This window comes from Streptopelia decaocto (genome assembly GCF_964273445.1).
Source record: "Streptopelia decaocto genome assembly, chromosome: 5".
Lineage (NCBI taxonomy): Eukaryota > Metazoa > Chordata > Aves > Columbiformes > Columbidae > Streptopelia > Streptopelia decaocto.
Window position 1 is genome coordinate 69,198,278 of NC_138659.1, and position 10,726 is coordinate 69,209,003.

The 10,726-nt window shown below is 48.1% G+C and overlaps 1 protein-coding gene across 2 annotated transcripts in view; it reads right to left on the reverse strand.

The window, feature by feature from the left end:
* Positions 1-10,499, reverse strand: part of CTBP2 (C-terminal binding protein 2) — a 137,403-nt gene extending 126,904 nt beyond the window's left edge. For both annotated transcript variants that reach the window (XM_082054447.1, XM_082054443.1), the window contains exon 1: positions 10,025-10,499. The gene's annotated coding sequence lies outside the window, so the exon portion shown is untranslated. The remainder of the gene's footprint in view (positions 1-10,024) is intronic.
* Between the last annotated feature and the right edge of the window lie 227 nt (positions 10,500-10,726).

Sequence of the window (10,726 nt, forward strand, 5' to 3'; positions counted from 1 at the left end):
GTGCAAAGCCAGCACGTACCCAGCAGATATATATACCTGTAGATATATATATATATAGTTTTAAAATATATATACACACACAAAGGGGATGTGAAACTACATTCCTGCCATGACAGCTCCTGTGTACTTGAGCACAACACGGACCAGAGCCCGAGGATCCCACAAACCTCATCCACAAATGATGGATGAGATGGACGGACCGATCTGAAAACTCACCCAGAAGAGGCGCAAGTTTGCAAATACTCAGCTGTATGCCTCTCGCTTCAAAATAAAAATAAAGTTGCACACAAACGCATTGTTTTTGTGCCAACCACAAGCGCTGTATAATTAATCTTTAAATCTGGGTTTGACCTGTTTTGATCAGTTTGCACTCCTGTTTGTGTTCTTCTCAGAAGTTATTTCTGATGTCCCACGAGATGACTCAGGGTTTCAATAAATTCTGCACAATTAGATAAAGCGCATGACTACCAAAAGAAGTAATCTTCTCTCATTTCCTTCCTGCACCTAAATTAATTCACATCTGGGCCAGGCGTCAGCCATAAAACAGGCTGACACAGCCCCTGCTAAACTCCTACCTGAGCACCTGGTGTTGACACTGAGATAATTCACCTCTGTGATGGACACAAGGGATTTTTTAGGGAAACTAAGAACCTGCAATCTTTCCTGAGGTCAGAAGAGACCACTGTGATTTTCCAGCCTGACACACTGCACACTAACAGCCCTAAATTAATCCCAGCTTGAACAAACATCCCTGAAAGGAGCGTTTCCAAAGGTGAAGAAATCACCAACACCTTCAGCTGCCTCTTAGAATCGTTTCAGCTGGAAGAGACCCTCAGGATCATTGAGTCCAACCATAATGCAACCTAACCCTAGCACTAAACCACGTCCCTAAGAACCTCGTCTAAACGCCTTTTAAACCCCTCCAGGGATGGTGACTCCACCACTGCCCTGGGCAGCCTGTTCCAATGCCTGAAAACCCCTTCTGGGAAGAATTTTTCCCTAATATCCAATGAAACCTCCCCTGGCACAACTTGAGGTCATTTCCTCTTGTCCTGTCACTTGTTCCTTGGGAGAAGAGACCAACCGCCTCCATGCTCCAATCTCCTTTCACCATTCACCGTTCCTTTCACCTCCTCTTCCACCACTGATGGTGCCAAACCCATAGACCTGAGCTCCCGCCTCTCCCTGCCTTCACCCCCCAGCTACGGGCTCTGGTTAAAACGCTGCCTGCTAGACCCCAGAGCTCTTTATTATTCAATTTGTTTTCCCCATGACAACGCTAATTGCCTTAATCAACTTACCTTCCAACACCCTCCTGGATAAGCCAAGCGGCTGGAGCTCCCAGGCCCTTCCCCTGCATCCCTTCCCGACTCCCCCGGCGTCCCCGCAGCCCCTGGCCGGGCGCTGGGGACACGGCAGGTGCCACGTCCCATCTGCAGCCCGGCAGCCACCTGCCAGCACAGCAGCCGAGGAGCACACGAGACCTTTGGCCATAGTATCACACCAGCGGCGCTGGCTCGTGACTCCTCCGCAAAGACGTGATTTCTCCAGACAGCATCCCGGAGGTACCGCCTGCCTTGTTTGCTCTGAGATAGAGAAATTTACAGTCGGCCATCTGAGAAATATTACCTGCTTGTTTTCAAGCAACACAAATCGCTTTTGCCAGCGGTCACTCCCTTTTATTATTTACCACTCTCCCAGTCTTTAAGTGACATTTCAAGCTTTAGCGACGGTGGCTCTGCCTCATCACAGGGTGCTCACAAACACATTTAGCAGCAGAAGGACACCAAAAAACAAAAAAAGGAGCTTAGAGAGGCTGCTAGAAATAGATGTTTGGAAATTATTTCTGATTTTACAACTGTATTTTGAGAGCTGACACTCTGCTGGGTCTCAGCCACTCTTTTTGCACGTTCCCAGCCAAAACAGCGGTGCTGCACCAAGCTGCATTTCTTGCTGAATTTTAAGTGAATAAAAAACCCCTGCAGTTACCTTTATCAATCCCATCAACGAGCTCTTTAAAGGGAAACAGCAAAGTTCGTTGTAGAGAATGTTCTGCCCCAAATCCGTGCTGATGGAGACCGAGGCATCGCCATCCTGCCCTCCCTACCCCTCGGACCGTTTGCCAGGACTCTCATATTAAGCTGACAGGTCCATGTTACTCAGCCTGGCCCGTTTACTGCTTTTCTCTAATAAAACAACATCAGTATTGCTGCAGCTCGTGGGGAATTCTCCAACATTTCAAGACTTGGTAAAAAATACACATTAACGGCTCAGTCTCCCCGTCAAATGAGACATTGGGACTGACGTACAAAAGTCTGACTAAAGCAGTTGCTGTTTAACATCCACTTCTACCACAATTGTAACGGCGTCTAAAAACACCATTACCTTCCCCCTAACAAAAAGGGTAATATTTTTGTCTTTTCTATTAACTTTGCCTAGTAACCTAGTTTTATTTCTAACATTTTATAGAAACCATTGGTTGTGCTCATCACCATCAGCCACAGCTTGTCCCTGCATCCCTTTGCCACTTTCCTCAAGCTCTGATTTCCACTCTCCACATCTCTCGGGCACTCGGCCGTGCAAAGTTTACTGTATCCTAAGGGCTGTGCACCCCAATTCAGCATCCAGCACCTCCAACGGCCCCGAGGAGAGGCTGCGAGGGCGATGGCCGAAGGTGAAGCAGGCAAGCTTGGCCCGATTCTTCCTCCTGATACATTATTCAACTCCATTTCTTTCAGAAACAACCACAAAACAAACAAACAATACCACTGGCCACAACAGCTAAACTACAATGAGATTTCATACTCCAAGCAGGGCTGGAACCAGTATTAGTGAAGTTGGTCGCCTCCGGGAAAGCATAAATTCAAGGAACACGTCAAGCTTTTGGCTAGAGAAAAATAAAACTGCACTTTGTCTCCCCAAATCTGCCTATGCTGCTTTTTTCTAATACTCACAACTTTTGTTGCCCAGGTACAGAGATACAAATATGCGCTTTCTGCTCTTCAAACATTACGGATGGGGAAAATATGTCAGAATAATATAGAATCATATGGAAAAGCAACAGGCGCTGCCACTTTGGATGCCCTGGCACGGCTGCACTCGCAGCCACGGGGCTACCAGATCAATGGGCATCCTGGCTCCCATGGAGGAAAAACATTACAGCGTATTAAAGAATCTGGTTTCCTTCTAGGAGCAGAAAATAGGTATTTCATCTGAGAAGTGTTGTTATTATCACAGGGTAAAAGGTGAAGTTAGCACAGGTATTCCAGTACTAAACTTCTGGTTACCCTAATTCTGGGCTCAAACATCGCATTGTACCATTTTTGTATGAAAAGGGTTCCGCACACCAGTGGCAAATACAGAACTCGCACAAGCTCGTGCTGCAGGATGGTGGAACTTCAGATAACTTCAAGATGACGAAAGCTGATGAAAAGGGGTTTTTTTCCATATATTGAATTTAAATTAATTTCATCCACCACTAATCACAGCAAAGCTCAAGCCTCTCAATTTTTAAGTGTAATGTCTAGTATTTAGCCTAATTACTTTGCTCAAATTGCTTATTTCTTCTAACATCCCCTCTCATGTAGAACCAGATTTTCCACATAAAAATAACAAAGAAGTCGCCGCTTTCTGACAGCTCTGCAGGTACCATTGCCATCTCTGATATTCAGCCTAGCATGTTTTTAAAGGGGAATTCACAGGGTTTTCCCTTCAGCTAACACAAATCAAGAACATTCCCCCCACACACACACATTTATCATTGTAAAACTAACGGGTAGGCTGATAAAAGCAAGGACGAGAGCTGACAAGATGTAGTTATTCAAAGGGGCCTCCAGAAGGCCAAGTTTTAATTAAAAACTTTATCGGGAACATAAACTACGATCTCCTCACATCCCAATAATCACCCACAGAGGAACAGGAAGACCTTAGGGAAGCCTTGGCCAGGTATGTATGTGGATGTGCACACTGGCATACATGTGGATGTATGAACAGGTATGTATGTGGATGTACACATGGACATTTGGGACGCTGGGACAGGGACGATGCAGAAAAGCCAGGGGACCCTTCGATGACAGCACTGCCCTGTGCTCACACTGGTAGGAACAAAAGGGAATGTTTTATGGAGAAGGGAGGGACCGTGTCCCCCAGCTTCCCCTAAATATTCATCAATATTCCCCAGAATATTCCTAAAGCCGGGCTGAGGTCCCGCAAAGCTCATCACACCCCCCAGCACGACACCCACTGTCTGCGCAGGCACCAGCCGTGTCATTAATTGTCAGGTGCGTTTAATTCTGCCCTAACGAGGATGCTCTCGGCTCCATCAGCTGCGCAGAAACGAATGGACTTGCATCTCCTCCTCCTGCCAGGGTCACTCACACCTCGCAGAGCCACATGTTACCGTTATTAGAATAACAACCAAAAACCAAGCACATTTTGGAATATCTTACAATCCTGTGCCAGTCTCCTCAGCACAGAAGCCACTCTGTTTCACTCTGTTTCCAAAATGAACAGGTCGCTAAAAAAAAAGAATAGTAATAAAATGATAGTCAGCATCCATTACATATCTGTTATATTTAGCAACAGCGAATCCATCTGCATTATTCCTGGTCTCATTAAGGACTTGGCTCGTTGTAAATATTATGTCTCTAATCCACACATTCTCCCTCAGCGCTGTGCTTCAGGGCTCTATTTAAGTAATAATTGGTATGTGTTGTCGCAAAGAAATAGCGGCTGAGTGTTTGACAACATTACACAAGTGAAGGTACACGGGAGCAAACGCAGTGGTCCTCGTGTGAAAATACATTCAGCGAGGTTCCTACCAGCACCTCTGCAAAACCTCCCGGCCAGTGGGCCCTGATTTCTACACCTGGGTGTTTTGCTCAACCCTAGTTTGGCCACCGTGGTGGCAAAGGTCCTTCCTAAGCTGTTCTGACTGCTGGTGGGGATTAAGGAGAGGATCTGGGGAAGCGGAGCCCCAAATCCAACAAGCAAGCATGTTATTTTACCCATGTGAAAGCTGCTCCTGGCGGGGGGCGTGGGCAGAAGCCCAGAAGGAAGCAGGGCAGCGACTTCCAGCAGGACCACTGGTTTTCAGAAGCTTGAAGTATGCATGAAATTACTGCCAGATCAGGTTGGAGGAGCAAGCCGTTAATAATTAAAATCTAGTAGTGATATATCTGAGTAACTTGGGTTTTATTTGCGTGTTACAGTAAAGTCCCAGAACAGATGGGACTTTATGGATGCCTATCAAAATGCCTACCTTGATCCGCCCAGAATACTGTGTATTTGACAAACAAAGCTGAATTATCCAAAATAACCACGTAACGCCAGTGCACGCAGTTCCCGTGGGGACACCCGGGAGGTGGTGGCAGCCCAGGGGGTGTCCTGCCCTGGCCAAACCACAGAGCAGGGACAAGCCTCCGGCATCCCCCAGAACAGCGGCAGGGGCATCATGCCACAGCTTTGATTTTTGGGGGGAAACAGCGGCGTTGCTCCAGGCTACGCTTCTCCTCAGGTAGGACACGTCACCACAGCCCCCAGAGCGGCCAAAGCCAACTGCGAGCCAGCAGCACGGACCTTCCGTGTGCGCAGGTGTCAACCGCCCCACCGGGTCACTCCGCTTCCATCCCACGTTCTCCCCCTCTCACTATCCCAGCTGCGCTTTTTAAAAAATAATCCCATACAAGTTACAAAGAATATAACCCAGGCACTAATTTAAAAAAAATAAATCACTATGGTGGAAAAAAACGCCATTGACTTTGCCAGAAGGACCATGGAGATCTTCCCAGCCATCACCACCGTGCTCCTTTCACATGTATAACAAACCCAAAGAGCAAAGCAAACCCCAAAGCCCGTGCAGCAGGATTATCCCCCAGTCTGAACACAGAGAGTTCAAGCAGGCTGTCAAATTGAGGCGAGATCGGAGCAAATCTGGATTCAGGCCCTTCTTGCCTTGAAGACAAACATGACAAAACAGGATTTCTGTTCCAAACAAGAACTCTTCATCATTCTCTTTGCAATCTCACCATCGCATTTCCCAAACGTGACCTCCCGCCAGCGGTACCACCTCAGAGTGGAGAAATTAAAAACAACTTTAAAACTCCAGATATTTATTCCTGTGAAAACAATTCCTGGTTCTAAGAAACCACTGGGGCTCAGGGTGCGAGCAAGGGGAGCGCACACTCCTAATGCATCATTGGTCATTGTAGAACTAAATACATCACAACTGATTCTTCTGTGCTCGGTTACCAAAAACTCCTGCTGGCTTCTCCGAGATTGTTACCTGGTGCTCTGTAAAAGGCCAAAGGTCACGGTCTCCCAACCATGATGGGGCTGAGACATGGGGCATTTTGAGGAGGTTTGGCTTCCATGCCCTCGCTGGGGCAAAGGACGGTCATGGCATATTTTATCCTTTCACCTAAAACTTTATTTGATTTTATCTGGCAAAGGAGAAGAACCAAATAAATGAACCACAGGAAGACGAGAGAAGGAACAAGAGCTGGCCCAGGCGTGCCTGGGTGGGACGAACCACGTTTTGGAATTACATCTTCCAGCATCACGTGCAGAGCAGAGAAAACACCAATTCCTGGCTAAAATGTCTGTGTTATCTCAGTCAAGAGTGAAAGCACCTCCCAAACCGCCCCTCAAATGTTCAATGTCCCCTGCACGAGGGGACCCCGAGGGCCCCCCCGCTTCACCCCTCAGCCCTGATGCCGCTTCTCCTGTCAGAGCCCAGGACCTAAACATCCTCAGCACAACAGCCACTTCCATTTTAAGAGTTAAACGGGCTGTGCAGAAGAAATAAAAGCCACATCAGGGCTTTACCCGTCTTAGGACAGACCTGTAATTCCTAAGAGAGTGGGAGCACAAGTATAAAAATTAGTAAGATTCATATCACATCTCCTTATTCTCTGTTGGAATAACCAAATGTACAAAAAGGGGTGATTTTATTGGGGGGAGCTGCAAACAGATTTGGGGTAATGGAAGTTGCTGAGGGGTCCCTGTACTCTGAAAAATCCCAGATTTCTAGGGCAGGTGTAATCACCCCAGCTTGAAAAGCTCCTTGCCAGCAGCTCCACCCTCCACTTCTTTAACTTACTACAAGTAGAATATAAAGCAGAGAAGGGAATACTGGCTAGATCTGATGTGCGGAGTAAATATGACACCTATCAGATTTTATGAGACAGCATCATCCGCCAGATTTTAACAAAACACTTGCAAACTGCCAGTGCTGTGTTCAGAGCAGCTTTCCCATCTCTTCTGCCTAAGGACAAAGCCACTTGCAATTCCCACAGCTGACAAACACTGCCAAAAGAACAGCCAAAATTAACCTGCCTCTTCCAAAAGGTTGTGCAAACCCCGATTCAAGGCTTTTTTCATTAAAGTAGAACGCACGTATTCTTACAAGATTCAGCTGAAGCAAAGAAGTTGTATTTGAACTGCAGCCAGACTGATAAATAAATCAACTTTCCCGGCCAAAGGTTGCGGGACGTTCCGTCCAACTCCTGATGGGACCTCATCCTTTGAGGCTGATGTTTTTCCTGATACGAGGATTATTATCACCGGACCCCAGTGACAAGTGTCCGTACTGAAATGACAGCGTTACAGACAACAGTCTGTGCCACGGTTTTTGGTATATGGAAATTCCTTTGAGCGTTTCCCATGCAGGAGAATGAGGAGCGGAAATGGCACAGCTTTGCCATCCAAAAGCAGGTTGGGATAAGAGGGAGCTGTTGGTAAATGGGGCTGTGGAGCATCACGCTCCAGGGATGCAAATCGCGGGGATCCCAAACGGGCTGGGATGGGAGAAAACTACCTTAAAACCAAGAGAACCAGACGGTAAGAGCAAAACATCTACAATTTGTATGCTATAAAGCTGGCAATAGGACTGTGGTCCGAGGAGGCATCTCGGTCTGATATTCTAGGGGAAAAACGAAAAGTCAAACGCTCCCGCAATCTGCATTTCAAACCACAGGAGTGCTTCAGCACTCTGACTAAACTATCTTCATTTCTATTCACTTTTAGAAACACTTAGTTATGACTTTTAAAAGGAACGATGCTTTGGTTGCCCATGGCTGGCAGTGTCTGAGCAAGCCAGTAACCGCCCGCAGCCCCAGATGCGCCCGGGTTTGCTAACGATGAAAGCCAACCTCTGTCCCCGCTAATGACTAACAGGTGGGCTTCCCAAACCCAGCCAGAAATACAGAGCTCCTTTCTAAAAATACCGTCCTGCATTCACAACGCCAGATCTTCCAGAAAAATACTTGACGATAGCTGTCGTTTCCCAAACAATCGCTTTTATGGGAACTCCGGGCTGCCCCTGCAGCACAAAGTTTTGCAAGGCGAGGAATACAAATCTTTGTTTAAGATTCGAGCCCATTCCCTGGGCCAGCTCCGGAGCTCCGGCACAAATCAGCTTTATGGTAATAACAGATTACAGAACACACCGCCACAAATATATATATATATATATTTTTTTTTACTACAGGATGCGTAATTGAAACGTCTGCGATTCAACAATCACCTTTGAATTCATAAATACCTCATGGTATTCTGAACACACTCTCCTATAATGAGACCGTCTTCAATTTTCCTTGGTAAAGAGACCTTTAAAGAATGCTAAAGCAGGTCGGCGCCCTTATGCACTGATGGAAACAGGAACAAAAGCATTTTGTCACCAGGCATCTCGTCTATCATTATTTTCTTCACTCTGCTTAAACAAACTGAAAAGTACGTGCCTTTTTTCCTTTCCCCCCCACAAAAAATATCTGCAATAACTGCAATTTCATTCCCGTCGGTAAGGCACCATCTGTATGAAAACAACGGTCCATTATACCTAACCGGCTATCGTTTTTCCTGCTTCACTAATGTTTTTTAAAACATGGGATTAAAATGTCATCCCATCCCTCCCGTCCGAGGGAGCCCCGCGTCTTCCTCTCCTCCGGTCACGGTAGTACTTAATCAAGTGTGAATGATTAAAGTACTTCAATTAGAGCTACGTACATTCATCGCAGGCAATTCAGAAGTGCAGCTGAAAGAAGAAAATTACTTCTCCTACTTTGAGATCTCCATCTCCCACTTTCCTCCTCCCCGGCAAAGTACCGAGCGCTAAACTAAAGCCCAGCCAGGATTTACCTTGGGGGCACGTCCCTCGGCAGGACAAAAGACTATTCTTTCCCCTTCAGCAAGTTGGGGGGGTGGTTCTTTTTATTTTGGGGGGGGGGGGGAGCGCAACCTCAGAGTACCCGGCGTAAATCCGCGTACCCGCGCAGCTCCTCCGCTTTTGCTTTCTAGCGATGTCGGGGTTTAGAATTCCCAAGCCGGGGCGGGGTGGGGGGGGGGGATAAATACATTAAAAATATATAAATATTGGGAAAATTTCGCAGCGGGAACCCCGCGGGGTGGGGCAGGAAGGAGGGAGGCGCGGCCCCCCCAGCACCGCCCTGCCCTGCGGACACCGGGAACCGCGCACCTCCGCGGGTGAGTTGTTCGGGGACTGCGGGGCGAACCCGGTTATTGAGCCAAAAAAAAGGAAGTAAAAAGAATTTTAAAAATAAAACAATTTTTTTTAAAAGAATAAAATGTTACCAATACAAATTATTTAAGAAATAATAATAAAAAGCAACCCCTAAAAAAAAACCAAACCAGCGGATTGCGGCCGACTGCTCCGCGTCCCCCGGCAGCCGCGGACGCGGCTGCCGGGGGACGCGGAGCTGGCGGCCGCACCAGCGCAGCGGGGATCCCGTTGCCCAAACTTTCCTACCGTTAATCCACCGGCAGATGTTGTCGGCGGCGCTCGGCACTAAGTAAACAATGCGGAGCCCGGCACAACAAAAGATTTCCCCACTTCACCCCCGCTCTCCGCGCCCGCGCAACTTGCATCACCTTCCCCCCCGCCCCCCCAACCCCGCGCTTTCCTTTTCATCCTCCATCGCTATCCAAAGCAAAGATGTCCTCGCCTTTCCCTTGTCCTTCGTGTCGCGCAGCTCTAAGCGACAGCGCCCGGTCGCCGCCACCCCCTTACCTGCTCCCGGCCGCCGCGGCTCCGCTCGGCCCGGCAGCCCCGCTCCGCTCCTCAGCTCCGCATCCCTGCCCGCATCCACCGGGCTGTGCCTGCCGGAGATCCACCTTAAAAACGCCACCCGTTCGCACACCGCACAAAAAATTATAAAAAACAACAAAAAAAACCCAACTTAATCCTTCCCCCCCCCCCTCCCCGCTCTCCTGCTCCGCCCGCCGGGAGCGGACGGGGGCAGCGGAGCCGCCGCGCCGGGCAGCAGCAGCGGGGAGGATGCTAATTGCAACTTTGAAGGGGGGAGGGTCGCTGGCTCTCTTTTTTTTTTTCCCCTATTTTTTTCCTTTTTTTTTTTTCTATTTTTTTCCTTTTTTTTCCTCTTTTTTTTAATTTATGTTTTTTTAAGCCAGAAAGTGCCCGGGCGGTGCTGGGCGGAGCGGACGCTCCCCCTCGCCGCGCTGGGTGAGCGGAGGGAGAGGTAGAGGCTCTCACTGCCTTTTTTTTTCCACCCCCCCCCTTCTTCTTCTTCTTTTTTTTTTTGGCAATAGGCGGGGTCTCTCCTTGCAAACCAATGACACAAACCCACATGGACCAGCCTCGCCCCCTATAGATACTCTTCACTACAAATAGGCTCTCTCGGGGGATTAGTGGATCAGCTAAAGTACAAACAGACGCAGCGAGGAAGGGGGCGGGGGGGGGGGGGTGGAAGGA